The sequence below is a fragment of the Pleurodeles waltl genome, chromosome 12, assembly GCF_031143425.1.
Source record: "Pleurodeles waltl isolate 20211129_DDA chromosome 12, aPleWal1.hap1.20221129, whole genome shotgun sequence".
In the NCBI taxonomy this organism is placed as follows: Eukaryota; Metazoa; Chordata; class Amphibia; order Caudata; family Salamandridae; genus Pleurodeles; species Pleurodeles waltl.
The window spans coordinates 106,361,778-106,367,777 of NC_090451.1; the positions used below are offsets into that span (position 1 = coordinate 106,361,778).

The 6,000-nt window shown below is 43.6% G+C and overlaps 2 non-coding genes across 2 annotated transcripts; both read right to left on the reverse strand.

The window, feature by feature from the left end:
- Nucleotides 1-1,571: 1,571 nt before the first annotated feature.
- TRNAI-AAU (transfer RNA isoleucine (anticodon AAU)) lies at nt 1,572-1,645 on the reverse strand. The gene has a single exon. It is a non-coding gene; the product is annotated as a tRNA-Ile (tRNA).
- A 3,590-nt stretch (nt 1,646-5,235) lies between these two features.
- On the reverse strand, nt 5,236-5,309 carry TRNAI-AAU (transfer RNA isoleucine (anticodon AAU)). The gene has a single exon. It is a non-coding gene; the product is annotated as a tRNA-Ile (tRNA).
- Between the last annotated feature and the right edge of the window lie 691 nt (nt 5,310-6,000).

Consider the following 6,000-nt stretch of genomic DNA (forward strand, 5'->3'; position numbering starts at 1 on the left):
AGGCTTTGCAATTTTATCTCTTTGAGGATCTGGATACTGTAGACATAAAGATTGTTTCCTATAAAGTTATTTTCCTATTTCCTATCACCTTGCTGAGAACAATTGGGGAGCTGGGAGCCTTAAAATGCTGTCCTCTCTTCATTTGATACTTTGGAAGATGGGGTAACTTTAAGGCCTAGCCTTACCTTTGCTGCAAAGGTTAAGTCTATTTTTGATAGATCTTAGGAAATAATTCTTCCTTCTTTCATTCCCTCTCCTTCCTCTCCGGAGGAACATTTTCTGAATACACTTGATGTTTAAAGAGCTCTTTTCATTTATGTCACCAGGCCTCTGCAGTTCAGGAAAACCGACTCCTTGTTTGTGACTTTTGGACAGCCTGGAAAAGACAAGAAGGTGACTTTTATGACTCTGAGTAGGTGGATTAAGTTGTCAATTTTTCTGGCTTTGCAAGGCTTTTTAGAATATCTTCCAGTTCAGGGATGGTCTACGAGAGGAATGGCCACCTCCTGGGTTGAATTCCAGTGAGTAACAATCTAGGAAATTCCTAGGGTGGCTACTTGGTCCTCAGAGCATACATTTGTCAAGCATTATGGCTTAATAATTTTTCTGTTTTGCATTTGAGTACGAATGTTTTGAACTCTGCATTACCCTTAGTCCATCTTGTCTTTGTCACAAACATTACATCCTGCCCACCTTCCCATCAGTCCTTTGGCAAGGGCTTGGCACCCAGGTTGGGTGCATGGGGCTAGCCTTTAAGGATCCTCCTGTTCTTTCTTCCTGTTGGAAGGTGACATAACCTTACTTTGTAATGACTGTCACAAGGACGCAATGGACTAAGGCTAATGAAGATTACCAATAAGTAACCAACGCATCACCACTCTTTCTGAATGTGCGTGGCTCATTCCGCAGGACTAGTTCTTTGTATAATTCCTGGATTTTCAGAAGCCCTTTGATGGCAGCACCCCCACACTGAAAATTGTTTCAGCACCACTGTACAAGGGTCAGTTGTCATGCTCATCTGCGGCGTAAATTTGAATTGAAGTAGTCTAACTCCCCAGGCCTTGTCTTTTGCTCAATTTGCCTTTGTGAGTTTTCTCTCAATCACTGTCGACTTCCTTTGATCTTTCTTTCTTCTTTCACTTCACCTTCGCCTTCAGTGTATCTTTTGGCCCTCTTAAGAGACACACCCCCTTGTAGCCACTTCTATACTTCTGTCACCTAATTATTTTCCTATCCTTTGCCCTGTAACGTTGCTGAACCTAGCTATAGCATCACTATCCAGAATCTGTTCACCTGAGTTATGTTCCTCTTATCCCCACGCATCTAATAATCAGCTCTTGGTCTCCCTCCACCTCTCACGAGACACAGTCTGAGGCAGTGTCTCCATCTTGGAGAGACAATCCCTTGCACTTGTGTTGTTCTACTGGCGCTGCCGGCTTGAGCTTTGGTCAGCAGTGGCAAAAGAAGGACTAATGGAAAGTGAACGTATACTGGAGCAACAGAGTGTATGGATTTATAAGAGCTTGATTAAATGAGAAAAAAAGAGTTTAGTTGAGAGAAAAAATGCAACTTGGCCCGTACGGGGATCGAACCCACGACCTTGGCATTATTAGCACCACGCTCTAACCAACTGAGCTAACCGGCCATGAGTACTATAGATCTCCTTTTTCCATGAAATGCAGATAGATAGAAGAGTTGGTCTCACGATCGCAATTCCTTCATACTTTTCTCCTTCCGCCCCCTGTCTGGATTACAATAACAAGAGCTGTGGAGTGCTGCACGCCAGCCTCAGTGCCTCTTCTTTCACTCAATCTCACTGTGTGCTGTGATATCTTTGTAACATCGCTTGTTGCCGGAAAAAAAGGAAAGGATGGATAGTATTTTTATTCTTTTACAACAAAACCCAAAATGCATCGGCTTGCTTGCTCATTAAGTTTACAAGGCCAGCTGCTTTTGAGATATTATAATTATAGTGGTTATTCGGCGTTGGAGGTAAGAGAGTTTTTTTTAGGTCTGGCCGTTCCTTCTGCTTCAAATTACTTGAGCTCATGTCAACAAAGTAACAACAAAACATAGCCAACGGTTCGTTGCTCAAGCCTTCCTTACTGCGCCTTCCCATGTCTCTCCTGCCGACCACAGTGCAGGAAATCTGAGTTTGCATTTGCGCGAAGAGACGTACAACACAAGAAGGCGCGCTTTCGTGCGCCGGGCACCACCCGGCCTGTGCATTCCTCACTGTCGTGAGATCAGTTTACTCAGCAGAGCATGACGCTGCAATTGGTTAGTAGGACAGGCCTGACCAGAATAGTATATTTGGGGTCATGTATTTGATTGCATTTTTAAAACAGTAACAGAACTTAACTGCAATGTTTAAATAGGTCTAGACATATTTAAACAGTGTCAATTTAATAGAAGAATTGTGGACAATTCAGAGGGGAGGCACCAATGTTTTTTTTTCCCATTGGGTGGATGCGGCATTAAAGAGTTTGAAGACCACTGGTCTAAGTGGACACTAATACACCTGGATGCTCCTGAATTCCTCGCAACAGATGCCAGCAAACCTGGCTGAAGAGCTACTGTGTTTGACTGATCCTGTCGATTCAAGTGGTCTTTCCTAGAGAGTCGGAGGTCATGGAAATAGATGGAGTTGATGGTAATCTTCAGGGCTTTGAAGTTTTCCCATCATCATCTGTCTCAAACAAAATTGCTAGTAAAGACAGAGAATAAGGTAGCTGTCTTTTACATTAACCAACAGTGAAGCATGCATTCAAAATCCCTCAATGCAATAGCAGAACAATTGGGTTATTGGGCAGAGATCAACCTGTTGCACACGTCGGCAGTACACATCAAGGGCACCGACAATGTGATGGCAGACAGCTGGAGGTTTCCAAATTTGCTGGAGTTGACGTTATCCAGGTCGTTGTTTTGAGAGATATGCCGAGAGTTTGTGAAACCCTTTCTGGATCTCTTTTCAAACAAGGACAATGCTCATCTTTGTCGATTCTGATCCAGGCTTCCGGAACAAGGAGCCTAAGTAGTGGACGTATTGGTGATAAAGTGGCTGAGAAGTCTCCTTTATACATTCCCCCACTTTTTATTGATCCAGATGGTTCTCTTCAAGTCTCAGCAGGGGGAGGGATCTTTATTCTTGTGGGCCCTTATTGGCCAGAGATGTCATGGTTTCCTCTTCTGAACCCCTGGCTCTTCTACCTCCTTGAGTACTGCTCAAGTGTGTCTCTGTCAGAACGTCGTCCCTGACCTTCTTGCTCCAACTCACTCTATCGCTTTGGAGGTTGAGAAGTCTGGACTGCTAGCAAAGGGTCTTTCCTCTTCCTTAGTGGAGTTAATTCAGCACTCCAGCAGGCCTTCTACTTCGAAGTCTTACTCAAAGAACTGGAAGTCTTTTGAGACGTGATGTTCTGCTCATGATCTTTTGGCACCTACCTGTAGTTTGTCTGCTATTTTGCATTTTCTTCTGAATGGGTTTCACTTGAATCTCTTTCTACTCTAAAAGCTCATTGCTTTGCGATAAAGGTTTTTAGGGACTTTTCTGTACCTTCGTCGATGTTACAGTCTTTGGTGTCTAGACTGTTCTGATCTTTTGTCAATTGTAAGACCAGTTGAAAAATCCCTTTTCTCCAACTCAGAATCTTCCTACTCTTTTATAGGCTTTGCAATTTTATCTCTTTGAGGATCTGGATACTGTAGACATAAAGATTGTTTCCTATAAATATTTTCCTATTTCCTATCACCTTGCTGAGAACAATTGGGGAGCTGGGAGCCTTAAAATGCTGTCCTCTCTTCATTTGATACTTTGGAAGATGGGGTAACTTTAAGGCCTAGCCTTACCTTTGCTGCAAAGGTTAAGTCTATTTTTGATAGATCTTAGGAAATAATTCTTCCTTCTTTCATTCCCTCTCCTTCCTCTCCGGAGGAACATTTTCTGAATACACTTGATGTTTAAAGAGCTCTTTTCATTTATGTCACCAGGCCTCTGCAGTTCAGGAAAACCGACTCCTTGTTTGTGACTTTTGGACAGCCTGGAAAAGACAAGAAGGTGACTTTTATGACTCTGAGTAGGTGGATTAAGTTGTCAATTTTTCTGGCTTTGCAAGGCTTTTTAGAATATCTTCCAGTTCAGGGATGGTCTACGAGAGGAATGGCCACCTCCTGGGTTGAATTCCAGTGAGTAACAATCTAGGAAATTCCTAGGGTGGCTACTTGGTCCTCAGAGCATACATTTGTCAAGCATTATGGCTTAATAATTTTTCTGTTTTGCATTTGAGTACCAATGTTTTGAACTCTGCATTACCCTTAGTCCATCTTGTCTTTGTCACAAACATTACATCCTGCCCACCTTCCCATCAGTCCTTTGGCAAGGGCTTGGCACCCAGGTTGGGTGCATGAGGCTAGCCTTTAAGGATCCTCCTGTTCTTTCTTCCTGTTGGAAGGTGACATAACCTTACTTTGTAATGACTGTCACAAGGACGCAATGGACTAAGGCTAATGAAGATTACCAATAAGTAACCAACGCATCACCACTCTTTCTGAATGTGCGTGGCTCATTCCGCAGGACTAGTTCTTTGTATGATTCCTGGATTTTCAGAAGCCCTTTGATGGCAGCACCCCCACACTGAAAATTGTTTCAGCACCACTGTACAAGGGTCAGTTGTCATGCTCATCTGCGGCGTAAATTTGAATTGAAGTAGTCTAACTCCCCAGGCCTTGTCTTTTGCTCAATTTGCCTTTGTGAGTTTTCTCTCAATCACTGTCGACTTCCTTTGATCTTTCTTTCTTCTTTCACTTCACCTTCGCCTTCAGTGTATCTTTTGGCCCTCTTAAGAGACACACCCCCTTGTAGCCACTTCTATACTTCTGTCACCTAATTATTTTCCTATCCTTTGCCCTGTAACGTTGCTGATCCTAGCTATAGCATCACTATCCAGAATCTGTTCACCTGAGTTATGTTCCTCTTATCCCCACGCATCTAATAATCAGCTCTTGGTCTCCCTCCACCTCTCACGAGACACAGTCTGAGGCAGTGTCTCCATCTTGGAGAGACAATCCCTTGCACATGTATTGTTCTACTGGCGCTGCCGGCTTGAGCTTTGGTCAGCAGTGGCAAAAGAAGGACTAATGGAAAGTGAACGTATACTGGAGCAACAGAGTGTATGGATTTATAAGAGCTTGATTAAATGAGAAAAAAAGAGTTTAGTTGAGAGAAAAAATGCAACTTGGCCCCTACGGGGATCGAACCCGCGACCTTGGCGTTATTAGCACCACGCTCTAACCAACTGAGCTAACCGGCCATGAGTGCTATAGATCTCCTTTTTCCATGAAATGCAGATAGATAGAAGAGTTGGTCTCACGATCGCAATTCCTTCATACTTTTCTCCTTCCGCCCCCTGTCTGGATTACAATAACAAGAGCTGTGGAGTGCTGCACGCCAGCCTCAGTGCCTCTTCTTTCACTCAATCTCACTGTGTGCTGTGATATCTTTGTAACATCGCTTGATGCCGGAAAAAAAGGAAAGGATGGATAGTATTTTTATTCTTTTACAACAAAACCCAAAATGCATCGGCTTGCTTGCTCATTAAGTTTACAAGGCCAGCTGCTTTTGGGATATTATAATTATAGTGGTTATTCGGCGTTGGAGGTAAGAGAGTTTTTTTTAGGTCTGGCCGTTCCTTCTGCTTCAAATTACTTGAGCTCATGTCAACAAAGTAACAACAAAACATAGCCAACGGTTCGTTGCTCAAGCCTTCCCTACTGCGCCTTCCAATGTCTCTCCTGCCGACCACAGTGCAGGAAATCTGAGTTTGCATTTGCGCGAAGAGACGTACAACACAAGAGGGCGAGCTTTCGTGTGCCGGGCACCACCCGGCCTGTGCATTCCTCACTGTCGTGAGATCAGTTTACTCAGCAGAGCATGACGCTGCAATTGGTTAGAAGGGCAGGCCTGACAAGAATAGTATATGTGGGGTCATGTATTTGATTGCA